Source organism: Passer domesticus, chromosome 1, assembly GCF_036417665.1.
Source record: "Passer domesticus isolate bPasDom1 chromosome 1, bPasDom1.hap1, whole genome shotgun sequence".
In the NCBI taxonomy this organism is placed as follows: Eukaryota; Metazoa; Chordata; class Aves; order Passeriformes; family Passeridae; genus Passer; species Passer domesticus.
The window spans coordinates 66,559,725-66,570,571 of record NC_087474.1 but is presented as its reverse complement, the minus strand read 5'-3'; the positions used below and the strand labels follow the sequence as shown (position 1 = coordinate 66,570,571).

Sequence of the window (10,847 nt, the reverse complement as noted above, 5' to 3'; positions counted from 1 at the left end):
AACAGGGGACATATTTGTAATATAAAGGGATCACCTTCGGATGCATAAGGGGGTCTGTGTCCCTTTGCTCCCCACTGCTACACCCCTTGACATGAATCACTTCAGAATAATCTTTAGGAGAGCAGCAAGTATGTGTACCACATTAGGTGTTACCTGTGAAGCATCTAGTATGCCTTCAAGAAGTCTTTGTCAGAATCACAGCTTCATATGTTTTCTGTCCAGACAGGACAAAAATTTGTAGAATCTCACTTGCTATCATACGGCAAAGCTGTTATTGTGCACAGTCTGATGTACATTTAAGAAATTGCATTTATACCTAAGAGATGTTAGTTTAACAAATATTCTTTGCAAGGCTATGGTAAATGAGAAAGCATGATTACTGAAAGAAATTATCAATTTGTGTTATGATTTAGATTTTGGCTATCAGAAAGCATGACTGCACCTCCCTACATCATGAAGCCAAAATCTTAGTGATCACAGTGATTCTGAATGGTGTGGGTTAAGAATTTAATTGGAGCCTCCCTGTAGCTTCTCAAATTTTTTGAAATTAAGAAGTATAAACATGCTTGCTATTTTATTTTCTCATCTATGAATATTCTGACTATGTGACACATGGCATCTCATTTGTTCTCATAATGATGCATTTGTTTGGTTTTTAGGGTTTTTTTACAAGTCCACACTTTTGATAAAACCTCAGAAAGAGCCGTCCAGCTTCATCCTTTCCAAATCTCTATGACAATAAAGTTTGAAAGATAAGCATTTATGGGCAATATTTATGCCATAATTACAGACTCTCTGCAGTGTCATTCTGTGAAAATGAATTGATGGCAAAAGGTTGATGAGAAATAGTTACCCAATTTTGGTTGTTGCCAAGTGCTTCTGTATTTGTTACTTGAGATATGTTGAAATTATTTTCTGGTTTCTTTTACTATTTTAAGATACTTGCAGAAGATAACTGTGACTATAATTCTGTTCTTAGACAGGAGTTGAGTGGTTCGTATAGAAGATGGGCCTCTTTGTAAGGGCAAATGAGGTGTGGAACAGCTGATAAGAATATGTTAAACTCCAGCCTACTCTTCTCAAATGCAGAACATATGCCCCGGAAAGCAAGATGACATAAGGAATCCTAGGGATGATGCACAGATGAAAGATTATGTTTTATCTTGTATTTTACGTTGTGCTGTGTTTTATAATACACAGTTTTCAGAAAGAAATGCAGTTTTCATTTTGCATTGCTTGGAAAAATCATTCTGAGCTGAACTGGAAACAGAATTTTTTTTTAGAATTATATCCAGGTTTTCATGTTCTACTGCTGAAGGAGCTTGTCTGAAATATGTGTGTGCATGCTTTATTTCTTAGAGTGTTTTAACAAATTAATATCTTATCTAATATAAGAAAAACTAGAAAATAGAATAATCAAGCTGGTATTGAGGAGTGTGGGTTTTTTTAGGTAGGCAATAAAATACAAGATTTGGTTTAATGAAACTGCCTCTCTCAGTGCAGGTAAAAAATCAGCCTGTCATCGTATTTCTGTACAAAATCATCAAACACTGGCAAAGACAGTGAAGATACTTTTCTGATAATTGCACCAGATGAGCCGAATTTGAGGATCTTGGAAGACTTTGCAGCCTGACAGAGATTTGTAACAGAGCATATATATATTTTCTTGTACCTTGCCGATTTGAATCTTGGTGAAAACCTATGGGAGTAATTACTCTATTCATACATTTTGTGGCTTGGGCCAGTACTTGTTTTTTGAGTAGAAAAATTGTCAATTTTTTTAAGTTGCAGAGTTAAGTTAAACCAATTGCTGTTGTAAATAACTTCATGTTGTAATCACCTGTTGTCAATAGTTTTTCTTCAGTTACCTGTTAATAGTTCGAAATCAGCTCAAGTGTCCCCCTGCTGCTTCCCAGATGACGACACCTGAAGGCTGCAGGTAGTGGGGGGGGGGAAGTGACATCAGAGCTGGTATGCAAATGAGGAAGCCCCTCACCAAATCTTGCCAAAAAAGCCCTAAAAACAACGAGCCATCATGAAATTAAGCGATCTAAGTGATGTCCAAACGTGAGGAACTTAATCCCGTGTCTGCAAAGATCCTTTTTACCTCTCACCATAACTTAAGGAGGTTGACTAGAAAGAGGATCTCGAATGTCAGACTGAAAAAGCAGAATCTCCTAATCTCCCGTGAGGACGGAAGCCCCAGCTCTGCCTACAGACCAGCGGACACAGCTGCATCATCCTCCTCCATGCTACTCCTGGGAGCAGCGGCAGTGTGGATGTGACCCGTTGGTTTCTCCCCACCTGAGCTGATTTTGTAATAAAGGCATTAAAAAGGAGAAAGATCTCCTGCCCTATTCATTTCACTTGGGCCAGTATTCTATGTACAGAGTATTGAAATGACTCTTTAAGATTTATGTTTTGATTTTTTTTACACATCAGAAAAGAAAAAATCTTAATGTTTAATTTATGTATGTCTTTCATTTACAGCCTATATAACTGTCCCATAAACCAAGCAGCTGTGAACAACTAAGGAATTTATTGTTTAAGTGAATTTATAGTAGTGTAGGATTACCATGCTTATCTCATACATATTTTGCCTGCTTAAAAGCTATTCTGAATTGTGAAACAGTAAGCAGCTTTCAATTCTTTTCTTCCCATTGAGGGTGGACCACATCAGTAATGATATCTGTTATGTTAATTTGTGTAACGATTCCTTCAATCTTGCCTGATCCAGCTTTCAAGACGGATTCTACTTCTCCCATAAAATAATAGGAATGGAAGGGTTTTTTTTATGTTTCTCCCTTCCAAATGAATTTTTAATTTTTTTCAGTGTCTTCCATAAGTACTGAAGTTGAACTTAATGGGCAGGAGTCTGTTAATCAGTGTTGCTCTGCTGGCTTTCAAACAGAGGTCAAGACATTGTGAGTATAATACTCATTATGAAGAGTGCTGAATTTTTAATGAATGTTGGACCTTTAGTGGTAATCTCCTTCAATGGCCACAGCTGTCAATGGCTAGATTTGATTATGATTCCTCTATAAGGCAACTTTTTATTTTTAAAGAATGTGAAACAATAAAAACTTATATCAAAGGGGTTTTGTTTTGCATTAAAAAGCGTCCGCCTAGGGAAGACCCCACCCTTTATTTATTTATGGTCATTTACACCGAGGGGGAACCCTGGAGGAACCTTGACAAGATCTCCTCTCAGACTGAGAAATCCTGTGTAGAAGTGTAACATTTTTTGAAAACTTATGGGAAATAGCACATGTTAAATATAAGATCCTGAGATACAATTAATCACCATGGTACAGGAAGATATATTTGTTTTTTAACTATGCTATGAGTTAAGCTGCTCTTGTAATGCAGATTAAAAGAATCAAGAATAAAGCCTGCAGAGGAAAAAATTGTTTACAAAGCTGTCAACTGAACCCTGGGTTTCTTTGGTAGGACAGGTATATAAACAAATATGTAACTCTTTTGTATAAGGAGTCATCAGGATCTGAGATTTATGGGTTATAGTAATTTTGGATAAGGTGTATACTTAGTGACGGAATATCTTCTCACTGGTCAAGTTGTATTAGAGAGAATGACTGTGCTAACTGGAGAAAACAACCTCATTTGTAGTTGAGATCTCTTGACAGTCAGCTGTGAATTGACAGTGACATCAAGTCCAAGTTCTTGTTATCGCCTACTAAAGTGTTCCCTTTAAGCATACAGCAGGCCACATTTCTTTGTTAACTTCTGTTCTCAGACATAAACTCACTCAGAAAAGGTTACCAAGAAATAAAATAGTGCTTGGAGTGTTTATACATGCTAATGTGGGTTTGAGCTGGGGATATATGTGGCAAGATCAATCCTGCAATTCTTCTGTATACTGAACTTCAATAAATGGCATGCTGTGTGCTTTGGGGAGTAGAGGGCAATAATTTCAAGATAAATCACTTCTGAATAACAGGGAAATGAATGTGTGCAATGATGTTTTGTGTTGGTTCTGGCTAATTCTGGGGTCTTCTGTGGATGAAGGTCATTAAATCTATCAAATCAAAGCAAAAGAATGGTACACTGATGTCTTAGTCTGGTTCACATCAGAATAACTATACAATAACTATACTCTGGTTACACAGTAAATTCAATATACAAAATTAGTCTAATTCTGGCTTGTCTTATCCTTGGACAACCACACAGTCAACTTCGAAATTCCAGACCTGAGTTCTCACGTGAAAAGATTTTTACACTAGGAATTTTATCTGAGATGACTCTGTTAAAATATGGATACCTTGTGCTTTTTAAAGCATTCTCACATCTACTTCTCTCATGAGTAGTTCTAATGCAGTTGCATAGCTCTAATCTTACATTTTAGTCCAGAAAAGGTGAAATGGTACAGGATGTCTGCAAAAGTTAGAATTTTCCCCACTCCCTGAAGACACCAAAATCTACTCTGGAGTTGGGCAGCCTGGAGAGGACAGCAGAAGAGGATAAGCTAAGGCACGCACCATGTCTGGCACCATGTTCCCACAATTTTGAACTATCAGTGACAGGGAAGCATTCCTTTGGCTGTAGTCTCAGATATCTTTGTTTGATTTTTTTTTTCCTTTCAGTAACGGGGACCACAGGAATAAAAATCTCTGTTCAGTACAACTTAGAACTCTTTATCCTACTTTTTATTTGGTTATGTGCATTGGAAACAAAAGTGTTAAAACTTTTTTCAAACTGTCTTTGAAAACAATTTTCCAATGATCAGTGTAGAAGAGCACACAGCTACACTATTTTTTTCTGAAAAAGATTGGTTCAATTTTTCATGACTCATTTTTCTGATTAATTTAACACTCTTCAAATCTCTACTTTATTGCCCATTCTTTATAAAAGCAAAATAATGATTCTTAGCTAATTTGATGATCACACAAGAGTTTATCTTTGAGGCATTTTTCCCTCTTTAGAAATTACAACCAATTTTTTCTTTTTTTGTGAAATGGTTAGCATTAATATACCTTAACAGCAGGTACAATGAGAAAATAGCTGAAATACTTGACTCTTGCTTTTCATGTGTAAATTCCCAGTGTGGCTTCTGGTTCTTGGCAAACATAAAAGATTTATAGGAAATATCCTTCTCATGACTGAACAATGTGTTCCTGAGTTTTGAAGAGGCATAAAGATTACTTTTTTTTTCTATGTGTGACTTCTAAACTGATAATCCAAGCCTGATTATACAGAGTTGTCTCCGCATACTGATTTATTAAAATGAGCACTAAATTAAGTTTCTTTGCCTGACAGATTGCTCTTTCTGGTTTACTAAGAAATGTGACACTTTCGTCAGTATTATAGTAAGCATAATAAACTTTCCCATGCAAAATATAAACAGTATAACTTTAGATGGAAAAAGCAGACAGCTTATGAAGACAAAATGAGGAAATATGCACTGTAGTTGCATAATATTTTCTTGACTAGTAGATCCATCCCAAGTTCTAGCAGTATTCAGACCTGTGAGAAAGGAAATTCTAGGATTTAGAGTTTTACGAAGGGCATGCTGTACATCTATAAACATGTATTTATAGACCTGTAGTGTAGTTTCCAGCCTAAAGATGTCTCAGAATTGTTGTGCTGATACAGAACACTTGGGAAAACTTCACCTGTGTTCATCCTGGGCCTTGAATGGCAAGTCCTGTGGAGACATGCCACCTCAGAATGAAGCGAGCAGGACAAGGGACTCATTTCAAAAATGACCTCATAGACAGCTGGGCCTGAGAGCACAGTATTGAGTGGGTGTATCATATTCTGCACCAGCCTCTGGGACAACTGAACATTACAGTGCACAGTGAAAAACCAGACTGAAAGCAATGAGTGGTGGGACCTTCAAACATTGGGATATAGTGAAGGCCACTGGGTTAGTTAACACTAGAACTCTATCAATTGAGCTGGCCCTGCCCAATCAAATCCTCCATGTACTGTGCAGGGGGATAAAGTCCCCATGGTGAGTATGAGAAATATGTTAGGGAAGACATCTTGAATTAGTCCTGCCCCAAACAAAAACAAACACATCCCTGGGGTTGTTTTTGTTCAAGAACCTGTGTGCACTTGGTGAGTAAAGCAGAGGGACAGGGAAACATGATGTATACTTCAAGGGGATTTGATTTTGGGGAGAGAACAGTCAGTAATATTAAACTGTATAATGTTGGTTGCTGAATGACTCTGCCAGTGTATGTCATAACTGCTATGGACAGTGAGAATGGACTGCTCCAGATACACCAGTCATGAGCTCCAGATGCAGCTTGTAACAACCCAATCAGCCCTTCTGCCCTAGAAGACACCTAGGACAGATGGAAGTGATAGTCATGAACTGAATGAACTCAGCAGACAACTTGGAGGGAAGGACATTGATTATGGAAAAGATTCTCATTGTTTGTGTGTGCGCATATATATATATATATATATATGTATAGCTGGAAGGGATATGATCTGGGCATGATATGGATGGTATAGAATAATGGGTGGATAATGTGCTGGCCCCAGCCACAACAGAATTAATCTCTGCAGTAAGCAGAGGAAGCGGCATGGCCAGGACCTGCAGGTTATTGTACACCACCTCTCTTCATTTCTGGGGATGGGGGGGAAGGGAGTCTCTTCCAGGAAGAGGAGGTTCCTTCTAATTGGGAAAGCATGGTGTAGGGAGTGTTCTGGTGACACTGATTCTGAGCCTGCGGAAGGGATTGGGTAATGCCCATTCCAAGCCAGAGGGAGCAGTCAGGGTGGCGTGACTGCCCTTGGGCTGAGCTCTCTAGGGAGCATGTTGTATGAACATCACTTCCCTTTTTGTACACTCTTGCTAATAATATTGTTGCCATTACTATTTGTTTTCTTATGTCATTGCAGTTTCCAGTAAATTGTTTGTATCTCAGCCTGTGATCTTTAAATTTTTTAACTCAATTCTTTCCCTCAGAGGAGAGAATGGGGAGAGGGAGTGTGGTATGTGGTTTGGAGTCTCAGTGGGAGCACTAAATTGGGGAGTACTAGTCCTAAACCTTGACGACATACATGAAATAATGCGTGTAGTTTCACTTTTTAAAATTTCAAATGGATGTATTTAGTACAGTGTAACAGGACAAATCAGTCTCAAGGTGCTGCCTGTGAAAATAATGAAAAAAATGTTATGATTGTCTCTTATGACCTGTTGCACGGACCTTGAATGACAGTAATTTTTATCTCGCCTGTCTGACCAGTGAAATTTGAAACAGTTTTTTGTTTTGCTTCTTGAGGCCAAGAAGCAAAACAGATTCTTGTCAAATAGGACAGTCTTGACAGTACCTGCTTATGATTAAAAACAAATGTTTGTACAAAATAAACCAAAATAGAGAAAGTGTTTTGTCATTCCTAATGGCACTGTCAGACTGGGAGGAAACTGGGAATATTTTTCCAAAACTGGAAAAGTACGATGTTTCACTGCTGTTTCTATGGAAACTGGTGCTAGTACAGTGTGTACTTCTTGTTCTTCATTTTTTATACCTAATGTAGAGCAGTTGTTCGTAACAGGACTCTTGCACATAATATCAGGATGCCAAAGAAATTTGAAAGCCCCTTAATTGTTATCTTCCTCTTTTCTGAACTGTGATGCAGACATATCAAGACTACTGCTGGTTGTCTGAACTAGCACATAGGCAGTGTGGCTGCACACTGCTGTTTCAAAGAGATGTCAGTGGGCAGCAGTCACCTTTGGAGCACTGGTTCTGAAATACCCACTATGATAATAATCAATTACATGTTCATTGTTTATTTAAATTGAGGTTTAGTATTGTAGAGACAGCACAGCTATTACAGAATCACACAAAGCTGTGAAAACTGAGTGAACAGACAACCAACCTTCTCCAGGAAAAGCTAGGATGGATGGAAGGACACAGTGTTATCAGAATACTTTGCAGTATACATTTGAGAAAAGAAAAGCACAGTATGTTCCATCACTAGTTCTGCTGTAATGAACTTAAGTAGTAAAGAACCACTAGTTACATCTCGAACTGATGAAATTTGATGTCCTGTGCTGTTATCTCTCCTGTAGTTCAGATGTGTGCTGCTGAAATAGTGGGTTTACTAGAATCATCAGCAGGAAGGTATCATTATTTCAGAAATGGAGACAATAATATATTTTTCTGAAGTGAAAGGACTTTGTCAATCCTCTTGTCACCTCAGGATTATGAGAGGTTGGACCCTTAGCACTAGGAAAAAACCAAAGCAGATGCTATGTTATGACATGTAGTTGCTGATAATGATGACACTTTGCTTGCTAGTGAGGAAAAGGTTTCTTGAGTCCAGAAACACAGAAGTAGACCTGTCTAAAGAATAGTCTGCAGTTAATCCTCAATTTGAATAAAAAGTAAGTATGCAACTGACTATTACAGTGGGTATCTTGAGAACCAATGCTCCAAAGGTGATTTCTTCCCACTGACATCTCTTTAAATAGCAGTGCGCAATCACATTGCCTATGTGCTAGTTCAGACAACCAGCAGTATTCTTGACATGAAGAAATTACAAGCTTCTGGAAGACATCTCTACATAACGGGCTAATTTTGATTCAGAATCCTAGCAATCTGACCTCTAGTCAAGTCTGATAATAAATACTGTAGCATGCAGAGAACAAAAAAAACAATTACCAAGGCAAGAAACACGGCTATACCAGCATTACATAGAAGGTATACCCTGTCCTTTTTCTCTATTTTGTGCTTTTAAATCCCTTATGAGGAAGGGGCCTGGAGGCAAAACAATGTCCTGATAAGCTGCATTAATAAAGTCTGTGAGGGTTTGGTCTGTAGTATGTTCTGCTGGGTTTGGCATCCCCTGTTTAAAAAAAGTGGTAGCATATAGACTTCCAAAGTAGTTTTTTACAGTTGTGTAATCAGAAAAGTTGTTACCTTTTTATATTTTTATTCTTCCTGCTGATGTGGGTGAGTGACATCTAAGATAGCGTGGTGAGTTCAGTGCTGGCTAAATGCTAATGCACCCACTAGAATATACCCACTCATTTCCTGCTGTGAGATAGAATTAGGAGGAAGACAAAGAAGGCTCAAAATTTTAAAAGGGCAGAAAGAAAACTTTATTAGCAATAACTAAAAGAAAACATAATAATTTAAAATAAATTTAAATAATTCAATAATATAAAAATAATCTAAAGTGTCAATATTCAAAACGAGTCATTGATTGGTTTTATCACACACAGAGGAAACTCTCAGCAGCCCCTCCCCCACAAAAAAAATCACTTTGTTGGTGGGTCCAATGCAAAACCAGCACAGGTAGTAAAAAAGGTATGGAGTATTTATGTTTTGTCTGTTTGCTTGTTTTGGATAGGGTGTGAATCATTTGGAATTTTTTATTAAGAGCGATTTCAGGAGAGTTTATGAAATGCTTTTTTGTAGTTGTTGCACATAATTTGCATATAAGCTGCACACAACTTTTCTAAGTCATCTATTCAAGATAAAATACAATCTATAATATATAAAAATGGAGCAAAGGATTGCTCAATAGAACACATCTTGTGTCCCTACATCTTGAATTCATTCAGGATAGGTTGATTTCAAAGGACTTTGCATCTTTAGGTCTTTACAGTATATTTGTATTTACATTCATATTCATTCCCGGGACAAGACAACAGTGCTGTTTTCTCTCGTATTTTGCTTTGTTAAGAATTTTGAAAAACTTGCTATTGTCATATGTGGTTCTTGCTTTGTCACCACAGCACCACACCTATGTCTATTAATCAGCTAGGATAGACGAACTTGCTTGGATTACTTACAGTGAATTGATCTGATGGAAACAAAACAGCCAGAACTGAAATGGAAGAACTTTTAAACTATCTTCTACCAAGAAGATTTTCTTGGATGATCTACAAATGTAAAACCTTTCCTGCTCACCAGCCTTGCACAGACCTCCCAAAAAAACTAATCTATTTTATCCACCCCAGAGATGGAAGATGGTTCCAGGAGGACCAAGCTGAGCACTTGCTCAAGTCTCAGTATACTAAATTCAGCATCTTTTGCATGGGATCATTGAAATATGAAAGAGACTATACTGGAACTAGGACTTCAGAATTTCTATTTGATAAAAATCAAAATAGAACAATATATATTTTGAACAGTTTTTAATCTCTAGTGGTGTTTTGCCATCTTAATTCTTAACGATTCTATTGATGTCAGTAATTTTATGTTTTCAGAATTAAGTTTGTTATTAGGATATTTGTTTGCATCTATTTATTGTTTAATTACAGTTTTATTATCTTTCATTGAGTGTTTTGTCTCTCTTGTATACTTTTATATTCCTTGTCTAAGGCACATCCTTGGTTATCGAAGTATGTCTCAAGGCAGTAGAAGGACATATTCATTAAATTGGACCAGTTAGGATCTTGAAGATACAGCCCTACTGTACCTTTAATTAAAGATCCAGTTGTTGCTATCACTTTCACTGTGCTGCTCCTTTGTATATAAAATTCTGTTGGAAAAAGTCTGGCGATTCTTTTGAACAGTCTCTCAGGCAATAAGTAGGGGAAAGTTCACTGCTACACAGCATGTTTTAGCCAGCTGGGTAGACTCAAAACTAGGATATTACGATGTACAAAATTAAATATACTAATACTGTGGTCTGTACAGGAAAGCTAAAAAGGTATATTAAAATACTGCAAAGTACTGAAGCAAAAATATGTAGAACAAAACTCTTTTTCTTTGTGAAGCTATTATCATCATTGCTACTAAGGTTTTGAATTTTTGAAGGCATATAATTTCCACAATTTTTTCTCTTCAAGAGTTCCTTTACATTGTAAGGACTCTTCTGTGGAATGGTATCTGTTGCACTGAATTTTCTAGTTGTATTAT

General features: G+C 37.2%; 1 long non-coding RNA gene across 2 annotated transcripts in view; it reads left to right on the top strand.

Annotated features, from left to right (window-relative positions):
- The window catches only part of LOC135301570 (uncharacterized), a 121,008-nt gene extending 110,730 nt beyond the window's left edge, over positions 1-10,278 (top strand). Inside the window, exons 6-8 of one of the 2 annotated variants that reach the window (XR_010363325.1) lie at positions 1,499-5,971; positions 9,203-9,287; positions 9,719-10,278. This is a non-coding gene — a long non-coding RNA (uncharacterized LOC135301570). Of the gene's footprint in view, positions 1-1,498; positions 5,972-9,202; positions 9,288-9,718 lie in introns of those variants that run through there. The other variant, XR_010363327.1, reaches the window with a different exon arrangement.
- The last annotated feature ends 569 nt before the right edge of the window (positions 10,279-10,847 follow it).